This window comes from Uranotaenia lowii, chromosome 1 (assembly GCF_029784155.1).
Source record: "Uranotaenia lowii strain MFRU-FL chromosome 1, ASM2978415v1, whole genome shotgun sequence".
Taxonomy (NCBI): domain Eukaryota; kingdom Metazoa; phylum Arthropoda; class Insecta; order Diptera; family Culicidae; genus Uranotaenia; species Uranotaenia lowii.
Genome location: NC_073691.1, coordinates 156165907 through 156179130, shown reverse-complemented (window position 1 = coordinate 156179130; position 13224 = coordinate 156165907). Strand labels below are relative to the sequence as shown.

The following is a 13224-nucleotide window of genomic DNA, read 5'->3' as shown; positions in this document are numbered from 1 at the left end:
TAAGCAACAATCAAGGATGAGTTTATGACCAAAACGAAGCTTTTAAGACCCCAGGGTTTGAGAAATTAAAAAATGACCCCAAATCGACTCAGTCTTGTGTAATAAGTAGCCTTTTTATTTGTTTAGATAAAAGAAAACAAGGAGTTCGGCTCAGGAAGCAACGGACTTGCCAACTGAGCGTTAGCACAAGCCCATCTTGGTTTTCTGATTCTGGTTTTTGGTTCAAAGCTATGCTCTTACCAGGAATCGGATAAAAATATGTGCTTAACATAGGGTTGCCATCCGTCCCGCAAAAGCGGGACATGTCCCGCTTTTTTGTTGAATGTCCCGCTGTCCCGCTTTTTCCTCAAAATGTCCCGCTTTTTTTCTTGGAAAATTTTAACAAAGTGCACTAGCTTACACTAGAAAAAATCAAACTTTAGCCTCAATTTGAATTCATTGGTTCAACACAGCGAAGGTTTCTAAAACTTGTTTTCTCAAAATATGCAGCATTTTTCATATTTCATGTAAAGCAATACTGAATAACTCTAATGTTCATAGCATTACAGAAAGATTATCACCCTTATTCTCGTTTTCGATCGAATGACATTCGTTCGAAAGTTTTGCTATTTTATATTCTTGTTTTCGTTCGAACGAATGCGAGCAGTTCGATCTTTCGAACATAGTTCGTACGAACGAATCGTAGCATTCCGGTTTACGATCGAACGTATTTTTACTACCGCGCAACAAACGCAAGTCTACTGCTGCGAACGGCAGGCGTTTGATGAAAAAAATATACTTTAACACAAAAAAAAGGAAAATTAGAGAAGTACCCATGTTAAAGAATGAAAGTAAACGATTCAAAAATCCAAATTTTCTAGATTTATAATTATTTTTATTTCAAATGTTTCTTTACACATTGGATTTCTTTCTTTATTTTCAATACACATATCTCCATCGATGGGGCAATGTTTTCCTCAAGGGATTTTAAGCATCAATGGCTTATTCCCCAATATGGGATAAGTTTTCAGAAGCAGCAGCGACTGCAAACTTACCATCGAATGGATCCGGCTCCGGTTCGTTAAACAATCGAAGCTCAAAATCGACAAATACGAAATTTTGTTCCGGGCCAGAACCGCTGGCTGCAAAATGTCCTTGATTCTCCGATCCGGTCTAGCCCACCAGGAGCTTGTTCAGATCCACATCATTCTGAACGGCTAATTTCAAATGACGAGGGATGGTTCTGATTTTTTTTGTCCGCACGTTTCCTATGAACTGTATCACTTTAGCCGCTAGATACCTCAAGGCAGCGGAAAAAATGTTGGGGCACCTGTTCCGAATCGTTCGCCATAGTTGCCTTCTCTAAGGATCCGATCAATTCGGCTGATCGGGATTTGGAGACCGGCCCAACTCGATCGGTACAGAGACTTGAGTTTTCCTTTTCATACGGATTACGGATCCGACCACCCGAAATTTCACTAACTACGAAAATAAACAGTTGTTTACATTGTGTTGTCATGGCGAAATTTGTTTTTTGACACATCTCTGTTCTTCGAAATTTCTAATTCGATCTGGTAACACCAACATCGAACGTAGCACGTTCGAACGAAAACAAGAATACCTTTTTCGAATTCGATCGAAAGTATCCGTTCGAACGAACGACAGATACGTCGTAAACAAGAATAAGGGTGTATGATTCAGTAGGAAGAAAGTATTGTGAAGGTTGCTTCCAAATGATTGAAGATCTTAATTTTTCGCCGAAATTTTAATTAATTTACAATGATGAAAATTTTCTTGAGTTTTCAAATGTTTAAAACAAATTTAAAATATATTTGTTATTACACAAAAGTTTTATACGCTGTATCAAATCCACCATTTACTTGTAGGGCTTTTATTTTATATATATTTTCTCTTAAATAACGTGTAAATTTGCGAGAAACGTGAAAATTAAACGTGTTTATGGCAAAAACCAGGGAAAATCGAAGTCATGTAAGAAAAAATTGAACAAAAAAATCCGCGTGAAAAAAAGTGTTCAATGAACAACTTCGGGTGATGTTTGGTTACACAAATAAGCTGTTTTATTTTTTTAAAGGAAAAAATTGATGTTTTAAAATTTTTTCAAATGTCCCGCTTTTTTCGGCTGTGTCCCGCATTTTTATCGTGAAATGTCCCGCTTTTTCTGAAAGTATCTGGCAAGCCTAGCTTAACACATTAAGGACTGCTAAAATATCTATGCCGGAGAACATCAATTCCGCATTTTATATGTCAGAAATCACTAGACCAAATTCTTGAAATACAGTAACTTTAAGCTACCGAAAGTGTTGTGTATATTTTTGTTGAACAGTGTTTTATTATACAATTTATTACAATTTAGTTATTATTCTAAATGTAGCAGTTTCGAGTTAAGCGAAAAAATGAGATATCTTGTATTTTTTCCGCAATGTGTTAAAAATCATTGAAGTAAACAATGTTCATGTCCAAATGGTTCAGAACCAAGATTCTGATAAAGAATCAACTGAGTATCCCTCTTCCGTTTCCCTTGAACATATTGTAAATAACTTTCAACAACAGAATTCAAATATCATGAAAGCTTTTATCTGCTCTGCAGATGTGCAGAAATATTCGCACAATGCTAATGATTTTTTCCAGCAGCCCCTCGCAAGATTGGAATGCTAAATCGTTAAAAGATGAGTAAATGTCAGCAACAATTGCTACAATAGAGTCTGGTAAATATTTAATTACCGACACTAGAAATATCACACCTCTCGATTGTTTGACATCGCCGGCGCATCAGGGGCTTTTGTCAACAAGAAGAAATTAGTTTTTTTTTTTCTACCTCGACTTTTGCAGATTTTGCGGTCGTTTCGGTGTGGGTCCGGTTCAAGGATTCGATGCTTCTTGAGTTTAATTATTCATTATAGCGTGAATCCGAATTTTAGACGAATTTCGGAAATTGAATGAATCACTAACACTCATTTCACTTGATTTATTTTTTTCAATGCGATCGAGAATATTATTGAGTGAATGATAAAACCGGTCTTGAAATATTTTAAGAGTAATAGGAGTGATAAGGGCATTTAACACTAAACATACCGACACTTTGTATATACCTATTCATACCGCGAGCGGTCAAATGACGGCAAACACCGTTTTCGCTAAAACTCCCTTGTTTCTCACCGGATTTCTACCAAATTTATAGTTTTGAAAAGCTTATAATTCGACTCAAATATGTTTCTCAGACAATTTTCAGCTACAATCAATAACTTTAAAGTTATTTACAGTACAAGAAAAATTTTATGAAAAAACATGCTTCAGGACAAAGGTTGTAAATCAGTTATTAAGTGCTCGAAAAAAATTTCACTTAGTGCCTCAGAAAGCTGAAGTTAGAAGCTATATGTTGCACATATGGAAAAACAATTTTGAAAATTTTCTAAGATCATGGCCACAAAAAATGTAAAAAAGTTGTGTAAAACCCGTACTTTTCAATCAATCAACTGCCAAAGCTGTTCCTGTTACAGTAGAAAATTTTGAAAAAGTGAATTGAAAAGTAGACGTAATTTGTCACATTTTGGCATCTTTAGATTTTTAAAATACTAAATGCATAATTTTTACGGCTTTTCAAAGGTAGTTGTTTTGCGAACTTTTTATGAATCTGGATTTTCTGAGACAATCCCTACACCCAAATTCAGCTTTGCACTGGATTTTGAGTACGTTAACGTATAGTTTAGGCAATAAAACTATATGCAAAAGAAAGCAAATTTCATGCCGGTTCTAGTGATGTAACTGCATCGGCGGTGCAATGCTTTAAAAAAATATAATAAATATATTTCTGAAAGTAAAACTAGAAAATTTGGGCTAATGCTTGTTTGTTTTTTCGTTTCTTTTCATCCGTCTTCGTGTGCAAAATAGCTTTGAGATATTACCACCCACTGCGCCCGTCTGCCAATCAAGAATTTGTGCTGACTTCTCAAAATTCAGAAACTAGTTCACTGTTTTATTTATCATATTTTTGCCAAGCATTGCAACGCCAATGCAGTTACACCACAAGAATCGGTATGAAATAAGCTTTCTTTTGCATATAGTTTTATTGCCTAAACCTTACGTTAACGTACTCAAAATCCAGTGCAAAGCTGAGCTTGGTGTAGGAATTGTCTTAGAAAATCAAAATTGATAAAAAGTTCGAAAAACTGCTACCTTTGAAAAGTCGTCATAAATTATGTACTTCGTATTTCAAAAATCTAAAGATGCCAAAATGTTACAAATTACGTCTACTTTTCATTTCACTTTTTCAAAATTTTCTACTGTAACAGGAACAGCTTTGGCGGTTGATTGATTGAAAAGTACGGGTTTTACACAACTTTTTTAGATTTTTTGTGGCCATGATCTTAGAAAATTTTCAAAATTTTTTTCCATATGTGCAACATATAGCTTCTAACTTCAGCTTTCTCAGGCATTAAGTGAAATTTTTTTCAAGCACTTAATAACTGATTTACAACCTTTTTCCTGAAGCATGTTTTTTCATAAAATTTTTCTTGTACTGTAAATAACTTTAAAGTTATTGATTGTAGCTGAAAACTGTCTGAGAAACATATTTGAGTCGAGCTATAAGCTTTTCAAAACTATAAATTTGGTAGAAATCGGTTGAGAAACAAGGGAGTTTTAGCGAAAACGGTGTTTGCCGTCATTTGACCGCTCGCGGTATGAATAGGTATACCACATACGTTATTCGAAAACCGTAACACTTAAAAAAAATTTAAAAACGCAAAAATACTTGCATTTCAAAAACAAAAATAGTCCTGTCGTTAAATTTGCGAAAAAACAATTATTTAAGGCGTAGTCATCGTTTAAAGTTCAAAAACCGTCATTTGACCGCCTCCGGTACGTTTAGTGTTAATACCATCCAAATTTCTTCCTTGATAAACTAGCTCTTTTTTCTAACCGTGATCCCTGTTGAAGCAGAAAGTTTGCAAAAGGGCTTTAATGGTTGAAGACCTAAGGAAAACTAAGGAATTACAATTCGGATCGATGATGTATCGACTTTGGAAGTTTGGTAATCGCATTAAATTTGTATATGTTCTCCCGGAATCACCTGGAAATATCATTATGTGAATGAAATATATTCCTATCCCTAAATTAGAAAAAAAGTTTTAAAAAACTTCTATTAAGTCATATTTTACTTTTTGTGACACATATCTGAGACTTCTTAAGTTAACTTCAATCATTATTAACGATTTGGTTGTGATGTCGTTTTTTCTGAAAATTTAATAATAAATTCTGCCTAAAGAAAATTGATGACAAATAAAAAATTATCTGTGCCATGAAAAAACATTTATCGATAATGAAGTGGTTGTACTGAAATATCTAGAATATTTTTTGCAAATTATTCATGTGATAATATTTTAATAGATTTTGTTTCCATTGGCAGAAGGTATGTCAAAAGTTGAAATCTGTTAAAATTCAATCAAATCTCAAAAACCTAATTAAAAAAATAAAAAAAAATAATCGGGAGCTCGCTGCTGTATAAAATCAAAGTATAGTGTATTGCTTTCCTGGGAATAGTATTTTTAAACATTTCCCTTCATATCCTCCTACCTCTATGTTCTTGTGCTAGTTATGTTTCATAATTTCTTAAGCTCAACTCTAATTAGTTTTCATTTTAAGATTGTATGATTTCAGTTTTAGGCGGAATGTAATATTTTGAATATTTTATAATAATTTGTTGCTCAGAAATATTGAGAGAATAATTTATGAAATTAAGCTATGTGACACATTTTGTTAAAATTGACGAAAAATTTAGAGTGAGTGGAAATCGTGTCCAAGTTCCAAAGTTATCTTTGTAACAAAGAATGTGAGCAGTAGAAAAAAAAAACAGATTAAAAATAATAAAGAACGGGCTAACCAAATCAAAGAGATTACAGATTATTCAGGACACAGGAACAGCTTTAACTGCGGTGATGGTTGGGAAACTTCCGGCTTCGTAGGAACCAAAGCTACTAGTAAGGTCTTCTTTCGGGTGGGCCACTTTTCCAGAGTCCGGCCGGTTCCATTTTCCGAACTTAAATTACCATAAAAGCTTCCATCTTCAAATATTCCTCAAATATCACAAATTGCAACAAATTTTTCTGTCAAAAAAATACGTCCGCTTACTTCGCTCACAGCCTACCAAGTCCTGTGTGTGAATTGTTTGTATTCTACATATGTACATCATATTGTTATTGCTTTGTTTTAGGGATCTACGACTCACCGTTTAGTGTAGAGAATGCATCGATCTTGAATGGTAAATGAAAAAAAAAAGAATTCGCCTCGACCAGGAATCGAACTCGATTCCTCTGATTATCTCTTCGGCACCTTACCAATGGGTAAAATCGTCAGACGAAACTAGTCAAGCTGTAACTCTAGAATTCAGTTGACTTCATCGAGTTGAATAAGCTGCTAGATTCTACGGCAGAAAACGCTAATCGTGCCCCGATTAATGGTGTTTATACTGTCCCGGGGGGGTTCTCATTATGCCCCTACAGTGAGTGATTTTCAGCTTTGGGCAAAAAAATTTAAAATGCATTTTTAAACGTATGTATCTACTTTTTCAAGACTCAGCTAGTAAGGAAATAGACTTTTCTAGCGTCTGAACACGAAAAAATTAGGTAACTCACACATTATAGCTGTTTTCTATGGTTAAATAAGCGTCCTCCTTAAGGTGGTCATTACGCCCTTAACTCTCCTAAGGCATTAAGATACTTAGCAGCATTCTATTCAATAAAACGGAATATAAACATTTTTACACATTTTTAGTTATCATTACAAATTGAATGCACAAACATTCCATTTCAGCGCTTTTAATCTGTTGGGTCTATCTCCTTTGAGCATAATACCATTTATTCACCAGGTTCCTGACCATGCTTGAATCAATCACTTATGCCCCCTTTTTTGAACAAGGTACGTCGGTTGGGAATCAATAATCACTCATGTTTGGAAACCGAACTTTGATTCAATATTTCAACATTTTCTTCTCATTTATTTAACACCTCTTATTTAAAGATTTTATGAATCACACCAACCTTCCACAAAACACTTTCAGCTTTTGACAACTTGCTTTCAGTTTTCACTGACAGTTTTTTCAATCAATTTTAATCACGATCACGCGTTAACAACACAAACAATACTTGTTAATTTCAGTCTCAGAAATTATCAAATATTCCCCGACGAATAAAAGACACCGACTTTCAAACGATTTGCGCGCACTAATAGTGTACTTGACTCGATGCCGGCTAAGCCACGACTGTCGATGCCGAACACTTTTACCCGGGTTGTTATCAGCGCGCACCGCTGCAATCATTCGTCAGTAACGCAGCAGCGATCATCGTCAGTAACAATTCCATCCAACCCGACCTGGCAGAGACAGAGAGAAAGAGCAGCTCAACCACCCACACATGACACAATCAGCTCAGTCACAGAAAGATCGCGTCCCGATCGAGGCGCCCACTAATCAATTCAATAGGTGTAAACTGAGCACAAACAATCACGCTCTTTATTCTCTCACCAGACCGGGCTCAGTTCGGTCGACCGAAGCAGGTTCGGCGATTCCAACGATCATCAACGATCATCATCATCGGGCGGGAGCCTGCTGGTAGAGTCGGTTTTCCGAACGAATCGTAAACAAACAAGTTCTCTATCAAACAGCTGGTTGTTCCGATGGAAACTACATAGTTCGTTATTGGCCGAAGATCCCCAGCCCTCGGCTACCTACCTACATGAAGGTATAATAGCTCAATGGGGGATTCCTCGAACTAGCGTACTTCCACCAGGCGGCTCTTCCTCTCTCGCCTGAATTCACCGCTCGAGGCATTTGTTATCATGGCTTGATCGTGGCAATCGCTTCAGTGATCATCGGCTACCGCATGACAAAAAATTAACCGGCATTTGGTAGAGAATACCCTGGAATCACGTTTTTTGTGGCTGATCTGAATCAATCGGCTATCAGGAATTCACTGTTTTCGAGCCACATGGCTTATATGAGCTCTGTCTATGCTTGATAAGAAGAATTCCGATGTCGCAAACAAATTTCACTCTCCATCAATGCGTTTCCGTTGAAGACTTACTTTTTAGTAAATTTGAACAAATGTCACTAGAAGGCAGTTAGAATATAAGATCGAATAGACAGTAAAAAAAGAAACTCTGGACTCACCGACATGAGGTTTCAATTCGGCTCTTCGGCGGCTCTTCGGCGGTTCAAATTAACTCTAAGAGACTAATTCGGCCCAACAGCATAAATTAACTCTAAGAGACTAATTCGGCCCAACAGCATAAAACCAACTGGGCCAAGATGCCTTCCTTAAGGAACATTGAACAGGGTGTGAAATGATTTAGAGCAAAACAATTCAAGTGTACCGACATGGAAGATAGATCTAAAATGATGATGCCGGAAAAAATCCTATACGTTCTTGTCTTGTTACAGATATTGTTTTGTTTATTTAGGGTAAGCGCATTTTTATCCGAGGTAATGCTAAGGACCACCTTGGATTGACAAAAACATACGAAAATTAGACTTCAGTGATCTAATATCCAAATTGTGCGGCTCTTGATAAGTTGTTTTAGTTTTACGAATAGTGTTCACAAAATAGTAGCAGTTTTTGTATGCATTAGTCTTTCGGGTTGTATAATTGCTAATAAAATTTATAAATGGATTAAGCTCAAAACGTAATATCAACTTCCGAACAACATTTATGGTTTAGTATGCGTAAAGGGTTAATTCGGCAAATCGTTACAATCTAAACAAAAAAAAACGTCATCAAACGATTGCCATGTGAACTGTAACAAACAAGTCTAGACAAGCTCGGTGTTCCGCCAGGCAGAACATGAAGCAGAACCTACATACGGAATTTCCAGTTTAATCCACCGACCGGGACCAGGGATTCCCATTGAGGCATGTGTTTAATCTGCAATCTTACCCATTGAAGGGGTACGTTTATTAGCATTGACATCAAGATATATTTCCAACTGAGTGGAAGCAAAATGGAATTTCTTTTAAATTTAAAGTTAGTTTTCATCCGGTGAATTCCCCAGTTTTCCCAGCCTGTTGGATTGAAGTCAAAGCATGAACAATTTTGGTCGCTTTTAAATCTATGTGAATAAATAAATCAATTGGTGAAAAATATTCAGAAAGGTTCAGCCCCTCAAAGCGTAATTAAATTTTTTTTTCCCTAGAAATTACTGGTATATTTTTCACTCGTTTTATCGAAAATATCAGTTGTTTGAATTAAAAAACCAAAAGGTTCCTTAGGACGGAGGTGAACTTGTTCCGTACTTTAAAAAAATACGAAAACGACTCATATGTCTATAAAACATCCAGGATGAAAAATAAACTAGTTCTCTTATAGTTAAAGAGTGTTCGGGTCAAAAAGTGGTCAACTTAAATAAACCGTATCTTTTTTATCGTAAATATATTTGTATGTAGAATGATGTACCAAATTTTGTAGTTAGGTGTGTATGTAGAATGATGCTTCTATTTTGATTTTGACATAAGATATTAAATATCTTATGTCAAAATCAAAATTGAAGCATCATTCTATTAATTGATTATCAAAATCACGTCCATGCAAGGGGAGCTACGAACCAAAATTTTGTACATGCGTCGTAAAAATCCAAACTACACGCGTTCGTCGACAACTTGGAAGCCTGAATCTTGGGGAAATCGAAATCCGGGAGCCGCAGTGACGAACAAAAGAGTGGCTTGCGCTTTCAAGCGCAACCTCAACTTTTCCGTCTGCAATAGTGTATGAAACTTAAAAATGATCCGGACTATGAACTTGCGAGAATGTAGTGACCCCAAATCGCAACGATAGGCAAAACCTTACGGCATAAACAAGATCTCGACATTGTTGATAAAGTTTGATTGCATGGTAATGGACGACGAAACCTACGCCAAGGCAGACTTTAGACAGCTTCTTAGGCAAGAGTATATTATGCAGCAACTGGAAGGGGAAAGTTGGCAGACATTTTCAAGCTTATTAAACTATCACAGTTTGCCAAGAAATATCACGTTTGGCAAGCTTTCTGTACCTGAGGCTGGGACCGTCAACCAGGAAATTTAGGTGAAAGATTGCCTTCAAAAGCGTTTGCTGCCTTTCCTGAAAGAACATGACAAGTCTGTTCTATTTCGGCCGGATTTGACATCCTGTCATTATGGAAAGAAGGCCATGGAGTGGTATGAAGCTAGCAATATTCAGAATGTGCCCAAGGATCCCTCCCAACTCCCAACACACCCGAACTACACCAAATAGAAAAATATTGGGCGATAGTTTAGCAGAACCTTAAGAAGACTTAAAAACTGTTAGCAGCGAGAAGAAGTTCAAAGAAAACGGGCGTTCTGCGGCGAAGAAAGTGGATAAAGTGACTGTAATGTGTAATCTGATGGCAGGCGTCAAATGAAAGGCTCGCCAATTTGGGCGATCGACTGGAATCTTAACTGAGTATTTGTTCCGTCTTTTATACATATTGAAAGAAAGATACTAGGATTTTTTTCAAAACAAATATGTAATTGATTTACGCGCAATTTAGTTTAATCACTTTTTTCCGAACTAGAAAGTCTATTTCCCGGCCATTTTAGCGTTCCCGGGAATCGGGAAATCTGACGATCCTTTTCCCGGGAATTCCCGGAATCCCGGAAAAATTGAAAATGAAGATTTCAACATGGAGATCATAATCCTCTACTGCGTATGAATTCTTATCAATATGGTATTATTAAATTTAAAGTAGTACCTAGTATCTCAAAATATTTCAAACTTTTTTAATGCGTCAGAAATTCAATAAGCAAACCAAAGACCCAAAAACAAAGTACTTTTACCGAAAAACCGGTCTGATTCTAACTGCAAAAATTTGAAATAATTGAGAAAGATTTCTCACTATCCGTAAAAGTTAGTTAGCTAGACTGTTATTATTCGTAAATTTTCAGATAACTATCCATTTGTTTAACAATATGTCATTTCTTTGCTGATGATTTTGCTACTGTAAACAGTATCCGAAACGGTGGTTCTAAATGATGTTGCAAAATAGAACATTCAGATTGTTTCCGTAGCGTTTCATTATTAGTTTTATTTATTTATTTATTGTTCACGGTCTTCGATAACTTAATATCATACAGACTGGTTACTTAAACTACGCTTAAAACTATCCTTACTTATATTAAAATCAAAATACACATTCACTTGGTTGAACAATCTACAAGAGATGTCAAATGGGTTATAAAATTCATTTCTTCCATAATTGTTTTATCTTAGCGGCTCGAAATTTCTTAGGGAACGAGATGGTACATGATACGGTATCATTTCGATGAGACTGGCACTATCTATATTTCCGGATATGACGTCTAATATAAACAAACGACGAAGCAGCACAGCACGTGAGCCGATTGGTTCGATATTCAAGATTCCACATCGGTCATATGGTAGGAGGGAAGTCGCTGAGGTTCATTCCATGGTAAATTTGGAAGCGCGTATTGCAGGAACCGCCTTTGAACTGACTCAAGTAGTTTCAGCCCTCCAATTGAATTAGTTGCCCATATTTGGATATTGTACTCCAAACCGCTGCGAACGAGTGAGCAGTATTTATAATGCTTTGAAAGTGGTAATGTCACTTAATCCTTCGGTGTTCCTTACCAGAAATCCCAGCACAGTTTTTGCTTGGCCACGGTTACAGCTAAATGCTCCTTGAATGTCAGAGATTTATCCATAATCACACCAAGATCCCTAATAGACTCAACTTTTTCAAGAGACACGCTAACAGCTGTGTACAAATGGGTAATCTCAACTCTGCTTCTGTTGAACGTAAGAATCTTACATTTTTTTAGGTTGACTTCCATCGCATTCACTTGGTACCAGAGCATAAGATTATCAAGATCTCGCTGAAGAAGCAAACAGTCTGAGTAATGCGTAATTGAGCGGTACATTTTCAGATCGTCTGCATAAAACACTAATTCAGAACCAATTAATTGACAAAGGTCGTTCATGAATAGGTTAAACAGGAGAGGACCTAGATCGCTACCTTGGGGGACCCCATAAGGAACAGTGAAATGTTGGAATTTGATGTGGGCCTGTCTGACGAAAGCAATCCTGCATCGAAGATATGACTCGAGCCATTTAACCAGCCAAGTTGGGAAACCCATTCTATCAAGTTTGTCGATTCAGAGGTTGTGGGGGAGCCGATCGAATGCCTTGAAAAAATCCACGTATATTGCATCCAGTTGCTTTTTATTTGCAAGACAGCTGCTGACGAAGGGAACATACACCATCAAATTTGATAAAGTTGACCTCTTTTTGCGAAAACCGTGCTGACATTCTGCGATAATGTGTGAAGAAACAGTGCTCATTACGTTGAATACCAAGAGTTCGAAAACCTTTGCCAAGCAATTCAATTTAGAGATATCCCTGTAATTCTCTACGAGATGTATGTTCCCTGATTTGTGAATGAGAGTGATTGCGGCAGTTTTCCAGAGTTTAGGGAAGGTAAACGTCTTCAGGAACTTGTTAAAAATCATGCTTACCGGAAGTGCCAGAGAGTCACAACTCCGCTTGATGAAAATCGGGGGCAGACCATCGGGGACTGCTCCCTTACGCTCGTTGATTTCTTAAAAGGGCCTTTGGGAATGCTGATGTTGAACGAGTTCACTATCGCCAAGTGTTGAGTACTACTGGTATCCCGATCAGGAGAACATATCAAAATAATAACTCAAACGTATCTCACCAAGATATTTACATCTGATTCAGTTATAATTAAGTACTAAAAAATTTAGATTTTAAGTTTCTCCAATCTGAATTATATCTTATTCTGATTGACAGACTTGAACGGGGTTGAGATAATTTTCAATGATAAAGAATTTTTTCGGGTTGTCCCGAAATAAAATGATTATATCTTATTTTGATATATGTACAACTTTTTCTGAAACACGGACATCGAAGTCAACGGCCCAAACCGTACATTAATGAGATTCGCTCAACAGATCCTTAAATTTGAATCCAATTTTTAGGAAACTAAAAATGGAACATGGTTTGAGCAAATAATATGGTTTATTGACATTCCACTAGTAATTTTTCTCGAAGCACTCATATCTTGATAAGTTATAATTTTGATAAGTTTTGTTCTGCCCAATATCAAACTATGCTATCTGAAGGAGATATAATCTTGAAAGGAGCATATCAAAAATTGATATAATTTAGCTATGATCGTGTAGATTTTTTGATATAATTTGAGATA

At 36.4% G+C, this 13224-nt stretch overlaps 1 protein-coding gene across 3 annotated transcripts in view; it reads right to left on the bottom strand.

The window, feature by feature from the left end:
- Nucleotides 1–13224, bottom strand: part of LOC129740646 (sodium-independent sulfate anion transporter) — a 61589-nt gene that overhangs the window by 30718 nt on the left and 17647 nt on the right. The window contains exon 1 of one of the 3 annotated variants that reach the window (XM_055732392.1): nucleotides 7035–7244. The exons of the other annotated variants lie outside the window; for them this stretch is intronic. The gene's annotated coding sequence lies outside the window, so the exon portion shown is untranslated. Of the gene's footprint in view, nucleotides 1–7034; nucleotides 7245–13224 lie in introns of those variants that run through there. 3 annotated transcript variants of the gene reach the window in all.